Here is a 23,361-nt window from a genome sequence, read left to right on the forward strand (position 1 = left end):
TTTTGGCTTGTATAATTGCACAATGATTTGGCTTTTGCGTTGCCCAAACTTTCACACTTCACCTTGTGTTGCTGCACCAGCAGGCCCTGGGAACATGAGTGACAGACCCCATGAGTTAACGCTGATGGGCCCCAGACACGTGCAAAGTGGCACCTCTCACTGTTGATTCTACCTGTGTGTGTGTTTATATATATTTAATTAGCACTAATCCAATTGAGGGCCATTACTTCCTCTCAAGCAAGGTGTTGAGAGACAAAAAGAGGTTAGACAGAAACACATCCATCAGTCTGGTGACCACTAAGAGAACGTCTACTTAGCTCAAGACAGGACATATGAGAGTCTGAAGTCTACTCTGTTCTAATCAGGACATATGTTTAGTCTTTTTTTTCTAAATAGTCTTTTTTTAATCAAATAGAAGCAAACAGTGTGGGAAAATAAGTATTCAGACACTTTTGTTTTGTACTTATACATATGAACAAAAAAGCATGCATTCATAAGCATAACTAAAATGTTTGAAAAACAAAACTGAAAGGAAATAAAGTATTCAGACACAATACACACGTTATTTTGTGTGTATCACTGCTATTGGAAGAAAACCTCGTACCTCCATCTTTGTCATCTTTGTTTTTCAGTTTTTGACATAATTTAAAAATGCCTGTTGCCCCTTACATTGTGTGTAAATTTCATGAAGAATGGACCAAAAAAACGGCCCAACATGACTTGGAAAACCGTCTGGTTCCATTGACTTCTCCTGTAAAGTTACCATTTTGGAGATACAAGGTTTTCTTCCGACAACAGCGATATATCCCATTATATGTGAGAACATATATGTGAATTTAATGTTACACACACACACCACACACACACACAGGCAACCTCCCTAACTACACCTACCTTGTTTTTACACTCTTTGTCTGTTTTATCAGGTTCCATATAGGTGCACTTCATAGTTGGACTACAGACTGTAGTCCAGCTGTTTGTCTGCATACTTTCTTAGCCCCATTTCAGCCTGTTCTTTAATGATCAGGACCACTACGTAGCAAAAATTATTTGAGTGGTGGGTAATTCTCAGCACTGCAGTGACATTGATGTGGTGGTGGCATGTTAATGTGTGTTGTGCTGGTATGAGTGGATCAGATACAGCAGTGCTGCTGGAGTTTTTAAACACTGTACCCATTAACTGTCCATTCTATTAGACACACCTACTTTGTTGGTGCATCTTGTTGATGTAAAGTCAAAAGCTCATTTGCTCATCTGTTGCTGCACTGTTTGAGTTAGTCCTTCATCATGCTGGTTGGGAAGATTAAAGTTATTAAAGTTCTCAGGAACATTATTAAACAGCACTTGAATGGACAAAAGCTCCAGAGCCATAGCAAAGACCTTAAACATCTCTTACAGCAAAACTTGATGATGTGCAAGTGAAAAGTTCACGGAACTTCTCGTCCCCAGACAGGTGGGCCAAGATTTCACAAAGTGCTCTCAAACTAGTGATAAGAAAGGTAACAGAGAAACCAGCAGTGACTTGAAAAGAGTCGCTGGACAACTTAAAAGTAGCAGGAACAACAGTCACACAGAGAACAACCAATGAACTGCACTGCAATCATCTCCGATCATACACTCCACATAAAAGAAAAGAAGCACAAAGTTGTGTGTATAAAACTTGCACATAAGTATTTGACAAATCAGAACTCTTTTGAAACAATGTACTCAATTTAGATGAAACAAAAATATAATTTTTCCAGAAAAATTCAGTTTATCATGTTTAGAAAAAGAAGGGTAGCATAAATGATTCCAAGAATACCATACCCACAGTGAAATATGGAGGTGGAAGCATCATGATATGGCACTGCTTCTCTGCAAACAGCACTGGGGCATTAATCATCACCAAAGGACACATGAAAGGAGTGATGTACCGGTACGTATTAGTGGAGAATTTGCCCCCCCCAAAAAAAAAAACTCATCTGGAAAAAAAGGTGGACATTTCAACAAGACTATGACCCCAAATATTCTAAAAAAAAGAAAAGAGAGGTGCTTCAATGGCCTAGCCATTATAAATCTTATCAGATGGACACTCGTAACCTTGGGGAACTGAAAACAGTTTTCCAAGACGAATAAGCCACAATTGGAACCCAAAGCACTAATGTTATTAATTTTTGGTGTCTAAATACTTTTTTCCCCCTATCTATTTTGTAGATGTGTTTATACTTATGAATACATATTTTTTGTCAAAGACATGTATCAAATAACAAAAAACAAAAGAGAATTGAATATTTGTTTCCCTTCACTGTAGTATTAAAAAGTAACATACAAAAGAGAACTACATTCAAGGATGTTTACACAACAAAACACAATTCAAAGCATTTTTGTTTCCGTAGATATCTGTGCAACCAAATTTGACTCAAAAAGAAAAAAAAATCACAAATTAGGTTCAATCTATCATTACAATAAAATTAACATTTTTTCTCTTGAAAAAAAAAAACAACCATTTTTTGGAACAATCGCTATCAAATGACTGCATAAGCCCCTGCAGAGCGCCCTCCCCACAATATGGGGGAAAATTGCTGTCAATTTGAATGTCTGATGAAATTCTCCCCAGTCTGTTTCTGTTAGGCTGAGCATATGGGGGTGAGAGAAGGATTGATGGGGTGAAGAGGCTCAGCCATCAATCTCACTTCCTCTTTTCCAATCAGTCATCACAAGCATTACCACCTTTCCCTATGGTTAGTATTGGATATGCTACTGTGGGAGATTCAAGCAGTAGAGAGATTGCTGTGCATACCAATGGCAACTGTACAAGACAATGCAAGTGGTGTGTGGTGTATGGTGTAATATAACACCAATCCACAATTAAACACACACACATGTATGAGGTTTAGGCTCTATATGGTACCTAGGCTAACTGTCAAAACCTTTGAAATAAGCCTGTATTTCAACTCTTCATCAAAAGGCTGTGCAGCTTGGACAATGGCAGTCTGCATTTTTGACAGATGAAGCACTGTCCCCATCGCAAGTTAAAAAATGCCATTTTTGGTTCTAAGACAAAAATGTAAATGTGAAACATGTTAGCAAATGGGAGCCCTGATGTCGCAGCAAATGACCAGTTTCAGCAAAAGCGGGTAAAAATGGCTGACAGCAATGCATGCAACAGAGTTTGCTAGTACGCTAATTGCAAGAGTATACATTCATATAGCTGTATAGTTTATTTTTAAGGTTCCTGAGATATTTCTATTGTCCACATCATTGAACAATCTTTTGTAACAGCTTCCATTCCATCCACAGTTCTCAGGAGAATTCTGAAAAAGGTGATTCCTCTTCAGATCAATAGCAGAGCAGCTGAGTGGAGGCCAAACACCTGAGGCCCTAGCTTGGCCACTCATATGGCCTTATATGCACTCCTTAAAGGATAACAGGCCACAGCACACAGTACATGCCCTCAGCCATTTGTTCAAAGTCTCTGGGTGAGCTCTCAAATGCCAAGAGTTTGCCCCTTCACTTGCCCCTCTCCCTCTTGTATGCACTAGCATAAAAACGTCAAGTTAAGTGACGCCCCTGAAGTTAAGTGATTATTCTCTCCGTAGCCACACTGCATGTTCTCCAGGAAGCCAGGAAATAAAGCGTGTGGAAAAAAAAAGCCAGCAGCGATAAGCCAAACGCAGACACCCCACAGGCAGACCACCTCGCCTTGGAGACACTTAAGCAGCTACGGTTTCGACAGTGTTTTTCATCACGCCCGCTTACCCCCCTTTGCCATCTGCGAATTCGCCCAGGCAGCATCAAACCGAGCCCGAGAAATCCCGAGCCCGGAGACAAACCGAGAGCGCCATCCATCGTGCTGACACGCACAGGGGGAGGGAAAAAAGCACAAAAAATTTGAAAAAAAACAGACTCTTAAGTGTAGTACAGTGTGCTGGTGTCACTGAGGCAGGTGGCAGAGCTTAACATGGCACTACTAGTGAGCTTCCCGACAGGTAACATTTTTTTTTTTCCCCTTTTCCTCCCAGCCCTTTCCAATGTGGTGGCACAGCAGCAGCACTGCCATGTGCGCAATTCGGGGCTGCCCTGGCCAAGTCCGCTCGCAACTCGCATCAATTACAGCGGATGGGCCTGACAGCCGTAATTACACACCTCCGCCACTGATTATGCGCAGCCTGTCATGGAGACCAGCAAGGCACCTATTTTGGTGCGCTCGTTCAAGCAGTCAGTTGTCAGGGCAAAGTGGCAGAGCAGCCCCTCCACTGGGGGGGGTGGAAAGGGTGCAAGCGGAGGGGAACGGGAAGTGGGAGGGATGCAGTGAGTGCAGAATGTGGTAAACCCACCTTCCTCCTGCGCTCATCCTCAGCAGGCCGGCCTAGCCTCAGCCTCCCACTGCTCTGAGCCGCAAGAGCTACTACATAAAGAGCCCCTGCATCAGTATTGTCAAAATAACACGGGACTGACAGGGAATTGATGCAGACTCAGTCAGACTGTTTCCTGCCCTTGTTTCAAATAACATGGAGCATATGCGAAAGCAATGTCGCTGCAAGCTACCAGTAGGACAGAATGTGTAAAGCAGATAAAGTGGTAACCCCAATATTATCCTGAGAGCACTCCCAAATGACAATGACATATACACTATAACATATTCTGTATTTTGAAATATATTGACAACATATTAAAGTATATTCTATTTCCATATGGAAAATACCACATGGGATTTTGAGTGTTTAATGAAGGTGATCTATAGAAGAAGGTTCTCAAGGGGTTCAAAAGCTACAAAATATCTTCTATGGCCCTCTCCTTTATTTGCCTATATCATGGCTACGGACTGCTTATTTGGACTGCAGTCGTGATTCTATTTGAGATGGAGCTAGAACTGATGTAAGGATCCCCGCTGAATCAATCGTGAGGAAAATCAAATATGTCATCAATATTTAATCTGCTGTCTGAGCAAGGTAAATGCATTCCAGGATTGCGTTGGGGAAATCGCAGCCATGGCGTTTTGTTCAGTAGTGAAGATTGTGGAGGAATTAAGATGTCTCGCACAGCTGAACTTCAGGGACATACATACACACGTCTGCGTACGCACACACTTAAAACCAAAATACTGTCAGACTTATCTACTGTTGACCCCCGCCCCCCACCAAAATATCTCGCCATGCCCTGTCCATGGCACCATCAGCTTCACCAGTGCATCCCAATCTCAAATCCCAGACAACCCCCCACAACCCCCCACCCAGCTCACACATTAAAAGCATGGGCCAATCCAGCTGTGAGCTTTGGCAAAGGGCCAAACTGTCTGGCACAGTAGAGCGGAAATCTCGGAAACAAATACAATAGCACAGATTGTGCCAGGCATCTACAGCACAGAGCATTCAAGCCCCATCTACAGCTTGGCTGCAATCTCCAAATAAACTCTAGTAATCAGTGGACCAGAGCGAAGTTCATTCAGACAGCAATTCCACAATATGGTGATTATGATGTGAAAACTGTGTGGGTATTCCATTCATTCTTAAAAAAGAAAGGCAACCTCTGTAACCCTCCCAATCTCCATCCCCACAAAACTGACCCACTGACGCAAAACTTTTTTTTTAAAAAAAGTGATTCACTGCAATCCCCTGTAATGTTACAATACAGCACAAAGGTCAGAACCAACAACAGAGTAATTGTGTGAAGGTTATGGTTTGATTGATGTGCTACTCCTGACTGAAATAATCACATAGACATCACAATCATCACAATCAAACTTGTATATTGGCCCTAGCTACAGTAAGTTCGTCCTATATAGTCTAGGGCCAAACCAATAAGAACATTTTGGAATTGATACCAGTTCTAATTTTAGGAAGCCAAAATTTCCACTAACTAATAATACCAGCTGATAATATAATAGAAATTAATGTGGCCAAAAATTAAACAGACTCCAACTGTTTTAGATAAACTGTGCTTTAGTGCTTGCTGTGATTGCCTGTTGTCAGCTGTGAAATTTGTCATATTTCTTAAATTCAAATCGTAGAACACTATACAATATAAATAATGTAATGTGAGGGGAGGTGCTTCGCGACATTCTTAGTAATTTTGATGGTTTCTGAACATATGGTACTGTGCAAAAGTCAGAGTCCACCCTTTCATTTATTCTATTTCCAGTCAAAATGGCCATTAAGTACAAATCATTCATTTTTTAGTGTCAGGAAAGAAGCAGAAAACATATTTAACAGAAAATTACACAACACTCCAAGACTAAGCATAATATCAAATGTAAACACACACACACACACACACACATTTTCTAAACCGCTTATTCTTTGGGCTCACAGGGCCTATCCTAGCGGTCACTGGGGGGAAGGCAAGATACACCCTGGACAGGTCAATATCAAATCTATCAGTATTTAATTTGACCACTCTTTTCTTTTGTGTATCTTGATGCCTATTTAACTCTTCCATCCTTCCAGTCTTAAAACCAATGAGTTACAGCTGTGTGCTGCTGAAAAAAAAAGATGTTCCCAAAGGAGTCACATTATGTTCCTCTTCAAAGAGACATTAACTTTCACACAAGCAAATACACCTTAGCTGGCTTGCAAATGTCTTTCTCATATACGTCAAAATGGCTGAAAAAGACATTCCTGAGATTAGATATAAAATAATCCACTTGCATAATGGAAGGAAAATAAGTTAAAAAGATGTGAAGGTTTTAGGGACTGTTGCATCTGAATCTGTAACTGGGATTACTTGGATGGTCAGAAGCAGAAAATGCAACCAATTTTTATGACTGAACTTTGGAGATGTGGAAAAATATCCCTGCAGATCTCTTCGAAAAACTGAAAGCAAATCCCCCAAAAAGACAAGTTGTAGGCAAAGGCTATGTGTGGAGATTATATTTAGATGTTGAGGCTTTTGTGATTTTTTTAAAATATGTTTTCTGCTTTTTTCCTGATGTTGAAAGATGAGGTACTTGCACTTAATGGCTGTTTTGACTGGAAATTACATAAATCAGAGGTCTCTGACATCTGCAAGTACTGCAATTTGCTTGTATTTTTCTCATTTTCTTCATAAAAAGTGTTCTCTGTGTTCTCCTAAACATTAACTTTATGCCAAAGGTTAGTTTTGAATGCATTTTACATGTCTTATTGGTTAATTTAATCATGATTATGTTTTGTGTTCAGATTTATGAATTTAGCCTGTATTTTTTGAATACACATAAGCAGTCCACGATCGTCATCTTAGCAGCCTCTATAAAATGAGACGTTTTCAAGTAAGATGTGTTTATTTCTTTACAACATAAAACCAGCCACAAAATGCTGGCGCCCTTGCTTTTTGCTGATAATGATACATTTGCCAAACCTCAAAATCAGCTGATATTATCAGCCAATTGATATCAGTCAGGCCTTAATATATCCACTGATGAACAAGCAAATAGAGCAGTTGAGCCTACCTCCTCTCCTGTCATAATCCTGACTGTGCGGCAGCTCCAGCTGAGCTTCAGACTCATCTACAGACAGCAGGTGTTCACTGCAGGAAACAGAGGTTTAAAAACCCTTTAGCCCTAAACAGCCATACCTAACCACATAGATTATGCAACACTGTATATTTTGACCTGTGAAAATACTTCAAATCACAGCAAACTATTTCCAATTAAAAGCAAAGGTCGAGCAAACTGTCCAATGTAATTTTGCAGAGAAGCTGTAAAAGAGAGAAAATAAAAAATGGTGTGCGATGGGTACCTTCTTTGAAAGAACCTACTGCCTAACCTTGAGAGCAGGTATGATGTGTACAAATTTTCAGTGGCATCTCTTTTGTTACGGCTTTTCATACTAGTGAACTGCATCTCTGAGGGGAACAAACTGTATACAAAAATTGTTTGCACTTATAAAACCTTCACCACACAATCCACTCAACAATGAGGGGTGCTACTGCTTTTTCAGTGACCATAAAAGGCGTATTGATTTCTACGAATGTCAAAGAGACAACTCATTTTGCCTCTGCTCTCATATATTTTGGGTTCATTGTGCTGAGCACAGCCTTTTTCTTCCCTGTTAAACCCTCCATGTCATCAGCGGCATGGTAATGAAATAATCGTACTTTCTGCCACCACAAAAGACAAACAACAAATGTCAAAACAGCTACGAAAGAGCGTGCATAGCTATTTGTCCAAATGCATTGCAGGCATAATGGCATTTAATCCTTCCACGTCTGCCCCCGCTCTGTCTAGCGCCACAAACACACACACACACACAGGCTCACAATGGCTGTCCTTCAATAATCAGCTGTCAAGTCCTTGGCTTCAAGGCCAGTGCTTTTCTGATTGCCGGCCCATTGTCATATTGCCTATCGACATGTTAGATTAAACAAAATTTCACATGTCAATTAAATGAGTGTTGCCCGCGTGATTAGCAGATCCCACTAATTGTCCTCCCTCCTCTATCGCCACCATTTTCCACATGGACGAGCAGCAAAGAGGGCTTTGTCCGGCAGGGCCCCCATCAAACGTGTCAAAGCAGGGGCTTCACCGCCTCCTCGGCCCGCTTCCATTCTCCTGGGGGAGATGCTCAGGAAGAGATGGATTGAGGGAAGAGTGAAGGGAGGAGTGAGGAGAGGACAACTTGGCATTGGAAAGGTTTGGATTCTGTTTTCAGGGCGTTCCTGCTCAGACCAAGGCTGCTTGCTGATGGGGTATAGCTGGAAGTGAGTTGCACATCAATGCTAGGCACGCATACACAACAGACCAAAAGTATGGAAGCAATCTGTGACAATATCAAAAATACTTCACAATTTTACAACAACTAACACACCTTTACACGTTTAATGACTTCAAGTTTAACCAAAGAGAAAATTTTCCAAAATCTTTCATTGGTTTCCAGTGATATGCTTAGTATAATAGGAAAATCTTTTGCAGTCTTTTGTTTTGCCTGAGCCATTGTAAAACTTTACATAGGCACACATATGACTGCATACATTAACTAAATTCTACCCTAAAAATAATTTTGCTGTTCATCAAATGATTTTGGACCATTATATTGCTTGGCAACCACAGCCTACTGACAAAATATTTTGCTTTGAAGAAGATATTATTAAAAATAACTTATTGAACGCTGATGTATTATCGCATGTTTAACTTTATCACTGCTTTAAATAAGCGAAGGTTTTAAGGAACACCCGTAAATCATGGCAAAATCAAAGAAAAGCACCCACAAAGTCCAGGCCACTAACTGTTTTCTGAAGAGGCCAAAGCGCTCACAAGACTCTCATCTCTCCACAGCCTTTGTCTCACTTTTCCTCAGCAAGTGTTTGTTTTGCCTTTCCTTAATGGAGCTGATGTCAGGATCCCTGTCACATCTCTAGGGGTGATGTTCCACCATCTGGTATGCCGGGTGCATTTAAGGTATCGCCTAAAAAAAGTGAGGACAACTAGTCTGGAACCACAATGAGACTGGGAGGTAGAAGCAACTCCTGAAGTGAAAGTCTGACCTAGGGCTGAAAGATTAATCATTTGTGATTCTACAATCAATTGTGATTTTGACATAAGTTTTTGACAGTTGCAATATTAGTCTGAAGAATCACAATTCGTTCAGCCCCAGTTCAACCAAAAAAGTATGTTTTATGCAGTGCACTTTCATCCAGTGTTTGAGGTAATATGCCACACAATGATAGAAATAGAAATTGACAATTTGAGATTAGCTATATATAAACTCAGTATAGTCAGACGCAAGTGCTTGATGATTTAGGTATGTAGTTTATACATGCTAAACATATCTTCTTCTAGCTCCAGTGAAAAACTAAAGAAGCAAACCTTGGACACTAAATATAACTTGAAAAATAAGTACATTTTGTAAATGTGTAAATTTGATTTTTAGCTGAAAGATTGCTTTAAGCTGCATGGAGGAATGCATGATGATATGTAAACACCAACTGACACTTTGTAGTTCCACAAAGTCTGTGATTGTAGAGCTACAAAGTGCACATCCTTGTTTCACACTCGTACGTTTTATCATACAGCTGCCCTTTGTGGTTTGTTAGCCCCTTTTTCACCCTGTTCTTCAATGGTTAGGACCACAACAGGGCAGGTATGATTTGGGTGGTGGATCATTCACACACTGCAGTGACACTGACATGGTGGTGGCTAAATTGGTGTGTGCTGCACTGGTACCAGAGGATCAGACACAGCAGTGTGGCAAGAGTTTTTAAACACTGTGTCCACTTAATGTCCAGTCTGTTAGACACATCTACCTTCTTGGTCCACCTTGTCGATGTAAAGTCAGAGACAGTTGCTGCTCTGTTGTTGCACAGTTTGTGTTGGTCATCCTCTAGTGCTCCATCAGTGGTCACAGGACACTGCCAATAGGATGCTGCTGGTTAGATATTTTTGGTTGGTGGACTATTCTCAGTCCAGCAGTAAAACTGAGTGACACAAAGTATGCAGAGAAACAGACGGATTACCCAGTCTGTAATTGTAGAACTAGAAAGGGCACCTATATGGTGAATATCGCTGATACAACAGACAATCACTCCTACCTTTAGTTTGGGAAGATAATCAAAATCCATGGCAATTATATTTTTTTTAAAGTGCACTAACCCCACCTACCCTATTTTGTTTCTGGGCTTTTTATTTTATTGCTCTGTTTTTAAACATTACGTTACGAAAAGGTATAAATTTGAACCGTTCCCCTGGGAAAAACTTATTTAAGGTGCACAGTTTGGGGTTAAAACCACTGCTGTACTTTTGAGGGTATATTTACAATGTTTGTACCTTAATGAACAAAAAATATACCAGCTCTATACCTTTTTTTCTGGCAGTGGTGAGATGTAAATACAAGTAGGTGCAGCCAATGAAGAGGGCAGTCGGAGTGTGTTTTGTGGTTATGTTTGCAGTAAAAGAAAATGTGGAACGACAGAATTGGGTAAATAATCAACATGAGCTTTGAACACGAACATGGGTTGGTTTTGTTTTACTTCCCCACAGCCTTTGGTTAAAAACAAACAAACAAAACAAAAGTTTGGGATGGCTCTGGACAAAGATGACACAGGCTTTTATTTGCACTTTATTCTCCAGCACAGAGAAAGATTCCTTTTCGTAAAAATTAATTAATTAATTAATTAATTTAAAAAAAGACACTGCATGGTGCTTCTTTTGTGCTCAGGCACTAGAGCAGATTCGTGGTAGACAGGCCACAGAGTGGTAAAAAAATCTCTGCCTGCTACACTGACCAGCCTGTTTCACTGTCTAAAAAGCCTGCAGAAATACTACACATCCAGCTACTCTACAGTTCATTCAGAAATCTCTACTCACTCTCTCGCTCTCTGTATCTGTCTATCTCTCTCTCCCTGGCCGAGTTTTCCCTGCAGCCTGAATGTGAGAGTGTGCGTGAGTTTGTGTGCGTGTAGGGCTCGAGCAGCACAGTGTGCCGTGTGAATGCGAGGTCATGCGTGAAAGTGTGTGCGTGTGTGTGCAGAAGAGTCCTGGTTGCAGAAAGAGACAGCAGACACACACACAGACTCCTGAGCTAGTGACTCCATGGAGAAGTATGCCACAGCATTCAGCTCAGTTTGAATTTTCCCCCCACACATTATTTTCCCCATGAACACTTGTAAAAACGGCCGACGATGAGGAGCGTGTGATATAAGTGAAACTGACATCAATAATAAAAATGCAGTGAGCAGGAAAAAGATTTGAATCTTTCATATCAGTTTGATGTCTGGCCACTCCATTCCTTTTCATTTCCATCCCTCCACAAGCCAGGAAAGTGCAATTCTGCAAATCATACATTTCAGAGTTCAAACGTTTAAGACTGAAGAACGTCCATCATCAAGACTTATCATGAGTTATAGCAGCCAAGGATATATTGCAAAGCATCTGTTAAAAAAAACGGAGACACTTTTGAAGCGTAACTGAATTCATCTAATAAACATATAGACACTCTTATGATCACACAAACACATCCATAGATTTATTGCGTTGTGTATGTAATGCTGTTACTGCACCTTGGTAAATCTCCAATCTGACACAAAGCTATTTTATTTTACTTAAACAGGCAGACAAGCTGTCAACTTCAAAATGAGTACTTTCATAAACTGAAAGCGCCACTGTCTTGACATCTGTCATCTCAGCATAAATTCTAGGTTAAATACAGGATTCTTTAAATGTCATTTCTTAAATTTCCAGTCAAAACAAGTTATTCATTGTTCAGGAGATATTACTGAGGAGATCAGATGTAAGATAATCCATATGCATAAGGAATCGGGAAGTGAAAAAACAGGATTTTCCATGACTGTAGTTCAAAAACTTGAAAAGATTTAGAGAAAACTGGCCTCCTAACAACCCTGTAAGACCTGGTAGATCACCAAAACTGTCACTATCAGATTAACAGCACTTAAAGATTTCGTCTTTGAGAGAAAATTAAGCTTGACTCTTGCTTCAGATCTAAAAAAAACCTACAGGTGTTTCTATCTGTTCTCCCGTTGTTAGAAGACATCTCAACGCTATGGGTCTGAAAGGATGTGTAGCAGTCAAGAAGGCATTACTGAGAAAAGAAAATTTGCAAATTCTGTTCTCAGAACAATGGATTGTCCACCTTAGAGTCCAGACCTCAACATCACTGAACGTGTTCGGGATTACTGGAAAAAACAACCAAACTTCCAAGACTGAAATTTGGAAGTGTGGACAAATATTCTTGCAGATTTCTAGTAAAACTGGGTGCAAGTCTCCAAAAAGAATGGAAGCTGCAATAAAGGCAAAGGGTGGACACACTAAATACTGAAAAAAAATGATATTGTATTTAGTTGTATTTACTGTTTTGACTGGAATTTAAATAAATGAAGGTTCTCTGACTTCTGCACAGTAGTGGACCTCATGATTTTTCTAGACATTTTTGCAATATGTGACATGCATATATACAAAACAGGAACCATGAGTCCTACATTTAAACAATTAAAAACTATGAATACAAGGATTTTGTTTTAACATTTCATATACTGCATTGCACAATTAAACTGACCTGATTATGCTCACTTTATAATGAAACATGTAGTAGGTCAGCGCTCTTTAAATATAAACAATATCTACAAAATATCAGAAAACCATATTGTGACATAATTTATCACAATAACGATAAATACTGTATTGCCCACCCCTAATTATAAATTAACAAGACTTGCAGGGTTAGAATAGCACTGACATTTTGTCAATAAATTTGTTTTTTTATAATATTTTGCGATTATAAACAATTTAAAAGTAATAGTGAAACATAATGAAACTTAGTTTCAATGTCATTTTGCTCTACCATCAAACTGGTATTCATGTAATGTATGAATACATTTTATCTTAAAATTGTGTTAAAAGAGCTGACAGAGGTGACTCAATAAGTTTACTCAAATAAAAAAAAATGTAATTTGTATCGTATCAGACACACAAAAGAAACTCATGATTACCTGTTTACTTGTGCTTAGTGGACCATCATGGTCCAGATCCCCCAAGTGCTTAAGCATATTCACATTTCTGAAAAAACTTCAAATCAATAACTGGAACATTTCACCTCCTTCAACCTATCATACGTCCCTTTTTCTCTTTGCTCAAGTACACAATCAGGCATTATTAAACTAATAACTAATATAAGCAGCAAAACTGTATCTGCCCAAAGTTATTAAAGTCTGATGTAAACTACAGGGCCTGGAAAATGGGAGGAAGCCTGGGGGAAGGGGGCGGGTGGTTTTGGGGTTTCTATGGCAACGCAGAAGTTCAGTCCCTTTGGTTATAGGAGCTGACTAGCAGAACTCTGGAGGGTTCCAGAGTGGACTGCTAAGGCTTTTGTTGGGGGCAAGATGGGGGCAGTTTGGGCATGCGTGTGAGTGTGTGTGGGTGTACTAGGCTTGGATGGCTGGGTATAGGCCTGATGTCATTAAATAAATCATGGAGCAGAGGTCCCTGGGGGACGGGGTCAGGGAGTGGCCGGGCCGGTCTGGGGCCCCCTCGTGTCCACAGGAAGGTGGCCCTCGACTGGCACTAATTGGAAGTGGCGAGGTGATCTGATGAAACTGTAGGGATACTCTGCTTTGTCACAATGCGTAAGGCCCTCATTTTTAAGGATGGCTGCGCTCACAGCAGCAGTAATTAATGCACCGTTTAATGCAAACTGCTGAGGACAGAACCCAACTGCTGGACCGGAGGGTCACAGAGTCTGACCAAGTTTAAACTCCAGTGTTAACCCTTGCAGTCTTGTAGTGTGCGGTGTAAGTGACGGACATTATATCAAGACAACAGTCGACACCAAAGATCTCTGGAACAGCTAAATTACAGCACTAATCAATCACAATACAGTGTTTAGAATCTCCTTTGTGGAAAAACACAAAAACATCAAGAACTGTGAACAGACTCAAAGCCATAAAAACAGAGTACAGATTCCATCAACAGAATGGATCAATACAGCCTCTTACTTTTTCTGGAGCTCCACCAGATTTGATACCTGTCTTGCGTGGGCTAGTTCAGCGAGCCACTGTCGAGAGAAAACATAAAAGACCATCAGCTTTCAACATCTGACAATAATAGTATATGATCTGCCTTCTGCAACCTTATGAGCTAGCTACTCCCTTTAGACCATCATTCATGAGTGCTGCGAAATGTAAAATCTAAGAAAGCTAAATCCCATGCCACTGTTAGTTGCAGAGGGAAGAAAAGGTAACTTGAAACATCCTTTCCTCACTTTTATCATTGATTGGTTGAATCTCTAGTACTTGAGTGAAATCTTGAACAATATGGTCAATATCTGCTGTTTTCTTCCCATTAAAGCTCTTCAGGTTTTGATAGATGCCACTAGAGACAACACTGAATGTTTGATGGCATTTTAATACACAATAGAAAATTTGGCTGAAACAAGGCATCTCAGCAAGGCTACATTTGGCTTTTTTTATGGGAACATTAACATTAACTTTTTCAATTTCGTTCAATTCACCAATTATACAGCATTCGGCCTTGCCTTATTGTGAACTGAACCAATCCAAAGACAACACCCATGACAACCAGTCTTTATGGTGCAGTTGTTACTTGTGAAGCTGTGATTTATATATGTGCACTAAACACAGCTTGAGACAAACAAACAGCACAAAAACCAAGTTAGAGCTTTCAAAAGAGCGCAAAGACTTCTCAGCATTTATTAAGGTCCAAAAAAACCCTTAAAATTTTGCAAACACAATTTGCTGCAGAAATTAAAAGTGATAACACACATACAGGCCAACATCTGTGTTTGTTTAAATGCATTTTCAGAGAAAAATGTCCTTCCCTTGCAGAAAAACTAGGCTAACAACAAAATGATTCTGATTTTGTAACTTTGTTTTGGTTGCAAAAGCTACATATTTTAAAAAGAAACGAAAAGCATTTCTTTTTGAATACTCAGATTAAGGTTAAGGCTTAGATATTTCTAATTACATGCTGATAAGTACTGTGCAAAATTCAGCAACCACCCATCATTTATTTCATTTTCAGTCAAAACAAGCTAAATTAAAAAAGAGTTTTTATATCAGGGAAAAAAGTATAAAACATATTTAACAGAAAATTACACAGAACCCTCAACAACTAAACATTTTATTACATCTTCAGTATGTAGTATGTCCACTCCTTGCCTTTACTACTGTTTCCATTTCACTTGCTTTTAGTTTTTCAAAGAAATCAGCTGGAATATTTTTCATTCTTATAAGTTGGTTGCATTTTCTGCTTCTCACAATATACGTAACCACAAAGACATTAGACTATGTTTAGGTCTGAGCTAAACGTTGTCTTCTCCATTGTTCTTTTGAACACCAGCAGCTTCTTTGTTTGATTTCCAATTTTTCTTCTTTTTGTCTCTTTTCTCAGTAACAACTTCTTGACAGCCACACATCCTTTCAGACGCATAGCGATGAGCTGTTTTCTCGTCATGGAAGGATGTACAGAAACACCTGTGGATTTTTTCAGATCTGCAGCAAGAGTGGAACTTGACATTAGATAAAAGCTTTAAGTACTGTTTATATGATGGTGACAGTTTTGGTGGTCTACCAGGTCTTGGACAGTTGCTGGGATCCCCATTTTCTCTCTGTCTTTTCACATTTTTTAACTCAGGTTTTGGAAAATTTCCCCTTCCATACAGAAGTGGACTATCTTGTATCTAATCTCTTCAGAAATATACCCTGATAAATGAACAACTTAAGTGTTTTTAATTTGAAAATGAAGGGATGTCTCTGACTTTTGCACAGTATTGTATATATACACACAGTAGATTCGGGTATTTTGGTTGACTTTAAGAAATTCCTGTTAATTTGAGGCTGAGCTGTCACTTTGCAAATGAGTAAAATAAATTTTGCTAATTTAAAAGAATAAAATAATGGTATTATCGTTCAGGGTCTATTACCTATGTGTCCTATATTACCTACCATGTTACCCTATTTTACCTGAAGCACCCGAGTACTCATTGGACATATGTATGATGCCATTCTCTGACATTGTACAAATACAAGCCTGCGTATGTGCGTGCGCATATGGTAGCACTCTCTTTCCCGGTGGATGCATTAAACGTCTCCATCCAATATCCAATGTGTGAAGCCTGCCAGTACAGAATGAAATGAAGAGGGCCAAGCACCTATTTGCATTGCAAATGCACCATGAAAAATCCAGTTTCTCAACTGGAAGTCCAGCCTCGCCAGCCTGTAGCTCTGGATTCAAGGTTTTCATAAGCATGAGGAGAGATCTTCAAACGCACCCATCCATGGCACCCCCAACCACCACCACCAAAACCCCTGACTGCATGCTGCCCCCCAGGGGGAGCACCACCTTCTGACCTCCTCCTCCAGGGGGGTCAAAGGGAATTTAACACGAGGGTCCCACATTCCTCCAAGGTGATAATTGCTGTTGCTCTCCACAGGGGGCCATCAGGCAGTGGGTAAACAGGAGGAGAAAAAGGCCCACCCCCACTCTACATACAGCCACACTCAACCACACTCACACACATACACACTGCATGGCTGACACACGTGAATTACGGCATCAACTGACGGTGTATGTCACCAGTCATACTGACATGGGGCAGTTGTTTTCTTTTTTTTTTTGTCAAGCTCTCTCAAGTGTGCAGCTGTTAAGCCCAGTGTAAACAGCACAGCCACTTCACACCTCCAGCCAGCCTCCTCCAAACACGCTCTATGCTAATAAGATTTATTGAAAACTTCAAACAAGGTTCGTTTTAAAGCAAAAACATCACGAAAGCTTAATGACTCCCTTCCATCATCATCTGTACCCCCCACGCAGTGGACCCTAAAAGAAAGGTCCTTGGTGTAAGCTGATGGATGAACAGTGCCAATGACGAGACTGCTCTCATTCATCCACAGCTTACTGGAGGTGTGCTTCTCTTCTCTCATTATCGTGAGTGTGAAAGCCATGTTAAATGCACAACACCTGGGGCCTGTCTCACAAAGCATATTCAAATTAGACAGTATACCTGACTAAGTTTCAGCCTCACAAACCTAACAAACGCAGCTACGGTTAACTTGTTAAAAATTTACTCTGTTAATCCAGGTTTAGATACTTGAGCTAAGATTAGTTCCTATGAGCAAACACATGAAAGAGTGATGTTCACAACTAATGTTACGAAACGCAGCTAGAAGCAAAGCAGCTATTTTCAAAAACAAGAAATCATAGATGATTTCAAACAATGTAAATATGCCTCCAATCCATGATCCTGAAATTAACCTAGCCTGGGGCAGGTTAAACATGCAGCATAAGATGCCACTGCAATGTATCCTGGCAAAAAGTGTTCCATAAAATCCAGGGTAAATCAAAATAAGTTCAAAGTTACCTGGCTAATCAAGACATCCTGCTTTGTGAGACAACGGCCTGGTTCAGATAGTGATGGGTGATATGTTGTTTGTACCAGTGCTGGCGTCACTTACAACTTACATACCATGACAAATTGGGAAAATATTGTGACAAATCTGGAAAATATTTAATTTCATCAGTACCGTCTGGTACACCTTTACAGATTTGTTTTAATTTAAAATTGCAAGGAGCAATAATTCCACTGAAGTACTAAACTGGAAGAACCATACTATCGTGAGCCAAAACTAGGCAAACATAAAACTATTCTGTTTTCTTCAGCTTAAAGAGATACTTCTGTAAAAAATTAAATTTGCATTATTTTCACCTTACCCTAAATAAAGTCAACAAGCCAAGACATGTTTAGTGTCTGAAGTTTCTTTCTTCCTCAGTTTTGCACTAAAGCTATGAGGCAAAAGTAAAAATACTTCTGTCTATTTTAATAGATGACAGTAATGATGTACAATGTCAGAAACCACATAAGACTTTTTACTTGAGATCCCTTAACATCATAGGGTGTGAAGATTTAGACATCGCGAACTGGTGACATATATTTTTTTCCATTACTTGTTAGCTATATAGGTCTCTAAGCTCCTGGAAAATTGAACACAATTTTTGCCAAATTATCTTTTCAGGTAATTGTGAAAACTTACAGGTATGACTTGTGAAGAGCTAACCCTAACCCTAACCCTAGACCACTCGAAAGTACTGTCCTGTCCAGCCTTAACGCCATACCGCAAAACTTCATTCATTAAAAAAACTATTCTTTAAACAGCTCACCACAGTTTCCTCCACATCCCTTCTAATCATATCTAATAACTCATAAACTACTGTTCAGGCACAGCAAAGTTTAGTCAGGAGTAGACTGCCTTAAGCGTTTGGTTAAGGCCATTACTTTTAAAGGCAAAGGGAGACTTTCTTTTTTTCCTCGTCTGCTCGACATTTCCCGGCCTATGCCCACATGTGGTTTCCGCAAGCCACACACTGAGGCTTCGGGGGTTATAAAAGCCGAGGTGGTGATTAAGAAGCAGGAATAATGGCCTCCACAAAACCTGGAATGCGTTTAACAGCCATGCTGGCCCGGGAATCATTCAGGACCCGACTCCATTAATAACTGGTATTATTCAGCTTTTCCAGGGCAGATGCATTGCTGACTTATTAGCCACTTTGACTATGATCATTAGTGATTCTACAAGTGCTGTTCTGAGAAAAATAGAGATGTTTCTGAGCACTATGTGGGAAAACGTCTAGGCTGTCAAATGAGTAATTTTTGGTAAGCTCCCTATTTCTGCTCCTGTACTTTAACCTGACTACTGATTTTACCTTGCTAAATTTTGTGAGCACTCCCATTCTCTAAATCCAGGATTAGGGAGGACAACAGTCATGGAGAAGTTCTCTCAATCACACTCAGATTCTTTCTCTCTGTCTGTCTCTTACACACCCACCCACACACACACACACACTCAGAGGTTGCAAGTTCAGCACACCCAAACCCCATCACTTTGCTCATTACAGGAGCTTCATGGCTCTTAGGGGCTCTGGGCTTTAGCAGGGATTTCACGTCACCCCTCCCACTTGACATCTCCAGCCCTGCGACCTGCAATCAGAACCTAAAGCAAGGCGCCAGTGTACCTTCATTTGTGCAAAGCACCACTGGTCCAGCTAAGCCCTAATAATAAGTCAGTAATACTCTCCTGCCCTCTACCTATTGCAAATACTGACTGTAGGTAATGGTATAAGTGTTGGAGTGACCATGTTTTTTTTTTTTTGTTTTTTTTTAACTGCCAGACCAGTGGTCCTGTACTGTGCAGTGGCTCGTAGGTATATCTGCTCTGTTACAGTATGTGTGTGTGCCTCTCTATTGTATGTGTGCTTGGGGTGTGTGCATTTAATTGAGAAAGTAAGCAAAAAGGTTTTTTTTTTGCCTTCAGAAGTTTCCAATAAATATCCTGCCCTTAATTTTAAACACCTGGTCATAAACCTTGGAGGAATGCTAAATAAAAGCAAGTTTTAAGAAAAAAAGGCCTCCTGTCTGGCTATTACTCACCAAGACAGAAGGATTTGTAATGGCTGTAACCCGTTAGCTAGTTCAAGCAAAACTGCCCAAGCAACGGAAATGAAGGGCATCACAACAATACACACTTTCCGCACACTATTTTCAGTTCAGCATGAACCCAGTCGTCTGACTAAATGTGTCTGTTAGCTATAGTGTAATCAGGAGTGTCTGTATTGTGTTATCGATTAGTGATTATTGTACAGGAAGAAACCACTCGAAAAAATGAGAGTGGCAAAATTTGCTGACAATTCTGATCTCAGCAGCCGCTTTCCACCAGCCACTGAAAAACTGTGAACATAGCTGGGTGGGAAGCGGGTCTTGAACTTGCATTCCACTTTGACCCTTAGTAGGGGCCCCTGCAGTGACCCAGGGACCAGACACAGTGGCACTGAGCCACAGCTCTGGTACCCCAGCTACCTACGCCTTCCGCCACTGCACCTGTCACCCGTCAATAGACCCCCTGCCCACTACCCTTTCAGCATGGTGAATATATGGCCATGCTGAATGCCCCCGCCCAGCTAATTACCACTGGCCCCAAAGGTCTGGCTGCAATACGCTGCACGCACCACAGCACCACCATTCCGGCGAGTGCCTGCTCTGACCTGAGCATTCCACACACACACACGCACACGCACACGCACACACACACACACACACACACACACGCACATACCTTGCACACACGTGGGCCGCTTACGAGCAGCTGATGGAAGCACTACAGCGTGGTGAGAGATTAACGGTGCTGTCTACACGCAAGCATGAATAATAGAGTTATCACTCTAGACAGGCAGGCAACACAGGCAGGAGGTTTTACCCAGCGGCTCAGAGCTGTGTGCCGGAGTCCTGGCAGGACACTGCCTTTAAATAGAAACTCTCAGCTGCTGAAGATGGACCTGGTCTGGAAAGACAAAGTTATTATGCAGATTACTATGAAAAACTCAGCAGTCTTTACAACACAAATAAACGAATGAATGAATGAATAAATACACACAAATATACAGTGACTGAAGCAGACCACGACAGAAAAAATCATTTTAACAATGAGGTGTGAATAAAAACCGTACACAATCTCATTTTTGATTAATCTCTGTAACATACGTGCATTCTCGAGTATACACGCGTGTACGTGTCATAAAACGCGCAATATGTTCCACACTGATATACCCACTAATCCCTATGCATGCTCGTAGCCTACACGTCACACTGCCACCATTAAGCACATCAGCACACGATTCAGATTCGCAGGCGATCTACGCAACACGCCCCTGTGTAATCTCCACGCGATCTTACTGGACGAGCAACAACAAACAACACGTGACCCGGCGCACGCAGCTTTTAAAAAGACACGCACACTCGGCGTCCCCGCTCAGCAGCTGTAGCTCGGATTGGGACGCGCCCACCGGCAACAGCGCTATAGGTAAATAACGGAATATATATATATATATATATATATATATATATATATATATATATATATATATATATATTCCCGCACGGGTCTTCCTCAAGAGAGCTGTGAACAAACAGGACTGTCGATATGGCACAGTCCTCGCCACGAAGCGGGACGATACGCCACAAAATGTCAACGCTTCAGTCTCCACCGGCACTGATGTCTCTGTTCTCTTTACAACCCCCCCATCGCTTCCCAGCCAAGCGGCTGAGGTCCAAACCTCGCCGCGTTCGCCCTACTGTACTTTGACAAGCCCCGCTCTGTCATCCGCCACAGCAAAACGGGCACCGTGCTGGGTTTAAAAACAGCTTCTGGTCGTCTTACACGCGAGCCGACATTGCCGCGTATAACCGGCGTCAGAGAGTGTGTGTGTATGAGAGAGTGAGAGAGGGGGGGAGAGAAAACTTGATGTAGCTGGATGGAAGTCGTGGCTGAAAAAAAGCGCCGTGTCAGCGCGCGAGTCCCTCCCGCCGCTTCGTCCCCTCATCAGTCGCTGCGCCATAACATAAAACAATGCTAACCGGCTAACCTGAAGTAAAGCATCCCCGCTCCGTCCTCGCGGCCAGGGCGGCCTCATCCCACCGGTCCGTCCGGCGACATATTTTCAGTTTTTGACCCGTTGATGTCATTTCCTGTGCGGGTACCACGCCAACGGGTTCGACTTCACCTCCCGAACGGCCACATTTGTTTCCAGTCATTTTACCTCAGGGAGGTTCACAAGGTCAGAAGCGAAGTCCTGTAGAGGCGAAGAGGAGCCTTTGTCGTCCTGGGTGTCTTGGAGGAATATTAAAAAAGAAAAAAAAAAACTAAAGTGATATACAACATCCTGCTTCGTCCATCCGGTGACATTGAGGCGCTTTTTTCACTTTTACATAATCATCATCTGATCCGTTCCCTTATCATGACGTTGTCGGAGTTCAGCATGTTTACGTTGGAGTGCGGTGCAGTTTGAGAATGAGGCGCTTAACATCTTCATCACCGCACTGAGTAGCCTACATGAGTGCTGAGGGACTTTTCGTGTACTCCAAATATGTTTGACAAATATATATTGATTTAAAACGCCTTCATCCTGTGAAATGGATGAAAAAACGTTGGAATTGTTTATTTTCCCTGTCAGTTCATTTCTCCTACTCAAATATCAGAGCAAGATTGATACTCAGTTCAGGTGTAAGTCAATGCTGGAGTAACTACACGTCATTATCTAATGTCGTGTAGTGACGTAGATTGTAGGCTATTGTCTTTTGTCAATGAAAAGCTTGAAAACAACTGTATGGCACTTTAGTTGGTAGGCAAACAGTGCTGATACAGAGTCATTTCTATGTTTTTGAGTTTCCAAGTGTTCTTTTCATCATATGTGACCAATAGGACCCCAGACATGGAGCTACCTTTGCTGAAAGAGTTGAAAGAATAAACAGTTGGTATGTCAGCATCGAGAAGTAAAAAAACTGCTGCTGCAGTCAGGTGAAATTAAACAGCTCAGGTGTATACGTTATATAGTTCTCCTACTTTGGGCAGACATGCTTTTGTTAATTGTGATTCCTTATTAAAGAAAGTGAATGTTATCAGCAGTTCACCCTTGTCCTGCCTGGCTGCTCTCTTTTTCATGGATGCAGAGTGGTTGTACAGGGTTTCAGAAGAGTTGGTTAAGCATTGAACCCCTGCGTGGCACCGTATCCCCTTTCTCAAGCCTGCCTTTCTCTCTGTCTCCTTTACCTTTGAACCTGTGGCCCCAGCAGTCCATTTCTGATCTATAGAGTGGCGTCCCCTGTGCCGGACGGCCATGATAGATGGCCATCGGCCTGCCAATACGGCACAATATTTCAATTTCCTGCCTGGGCCGAGGTATTCCAGGGGTTGAGCAGAGTTCAGCAGCACAGTGTGGTGCCTGCTAGCTGCCTCTCCCCCATCCTCACCAGTACCCACAGTAGAGACCCCCAGACCCAAACACAGGGCTCCAGCACATTCCACAGGCTCTCTCTGTGTCAGCAAAAAGATCCTTACACTGTAGTGCAACAGAACACACTGCTGATGGTATGAGTGAACAGCACAGCTCAAAAT

General features: G+C 41.2%; 1 long non-coding RNA gene across 2 annotated transcripts in view; it reads right to left on the reverse strand.

Moving 5' to 3' along the window:
• Window positions 1–22,075, reverse strand: part of LOC118807190 — a 57,133-nt gene extending 35,058 nt beyond the window's left edge. Inside the window, exons 1-3 of one of the 2 annotated variants that reach the window (XR_005007175.1) lie at window positions 21,833–22,075; window positions 14,398–14,456; window positions 7,406–7,482 (exon numbers count right to left, since the gene is read on the reverse strand). This is a non-coding gene — a long non-coding RNA (uncharacterized LOC118807190). The remainder of the gene's footprint in view (window positions 1–7,405; window positions 7,483–14,397; window positions 14,457–21,832) is intronic. The other variant, XR_005007176.1, reaches the window with a different exon arrangement.
• Between the last annotated feature and the right edge of the window lie 1,286 nt (window positions 22,076–23,361).

This window comes from Colossoma macropomum, unplaced genomic scaffold (assembly GCF_904425465.1).
Source record: "Colossoma macropomum unplaced genomic scaffold, Colossoma_macropomum, whole genome shotgun sequence".
NCBI classification, from domain to species: domain Eukaryota; kingdom Metazoa; phylum Chordata; class Actinopteri; order Characiformes; family Serrasalmidae; genus Colossoma; species Colossoma macropomum.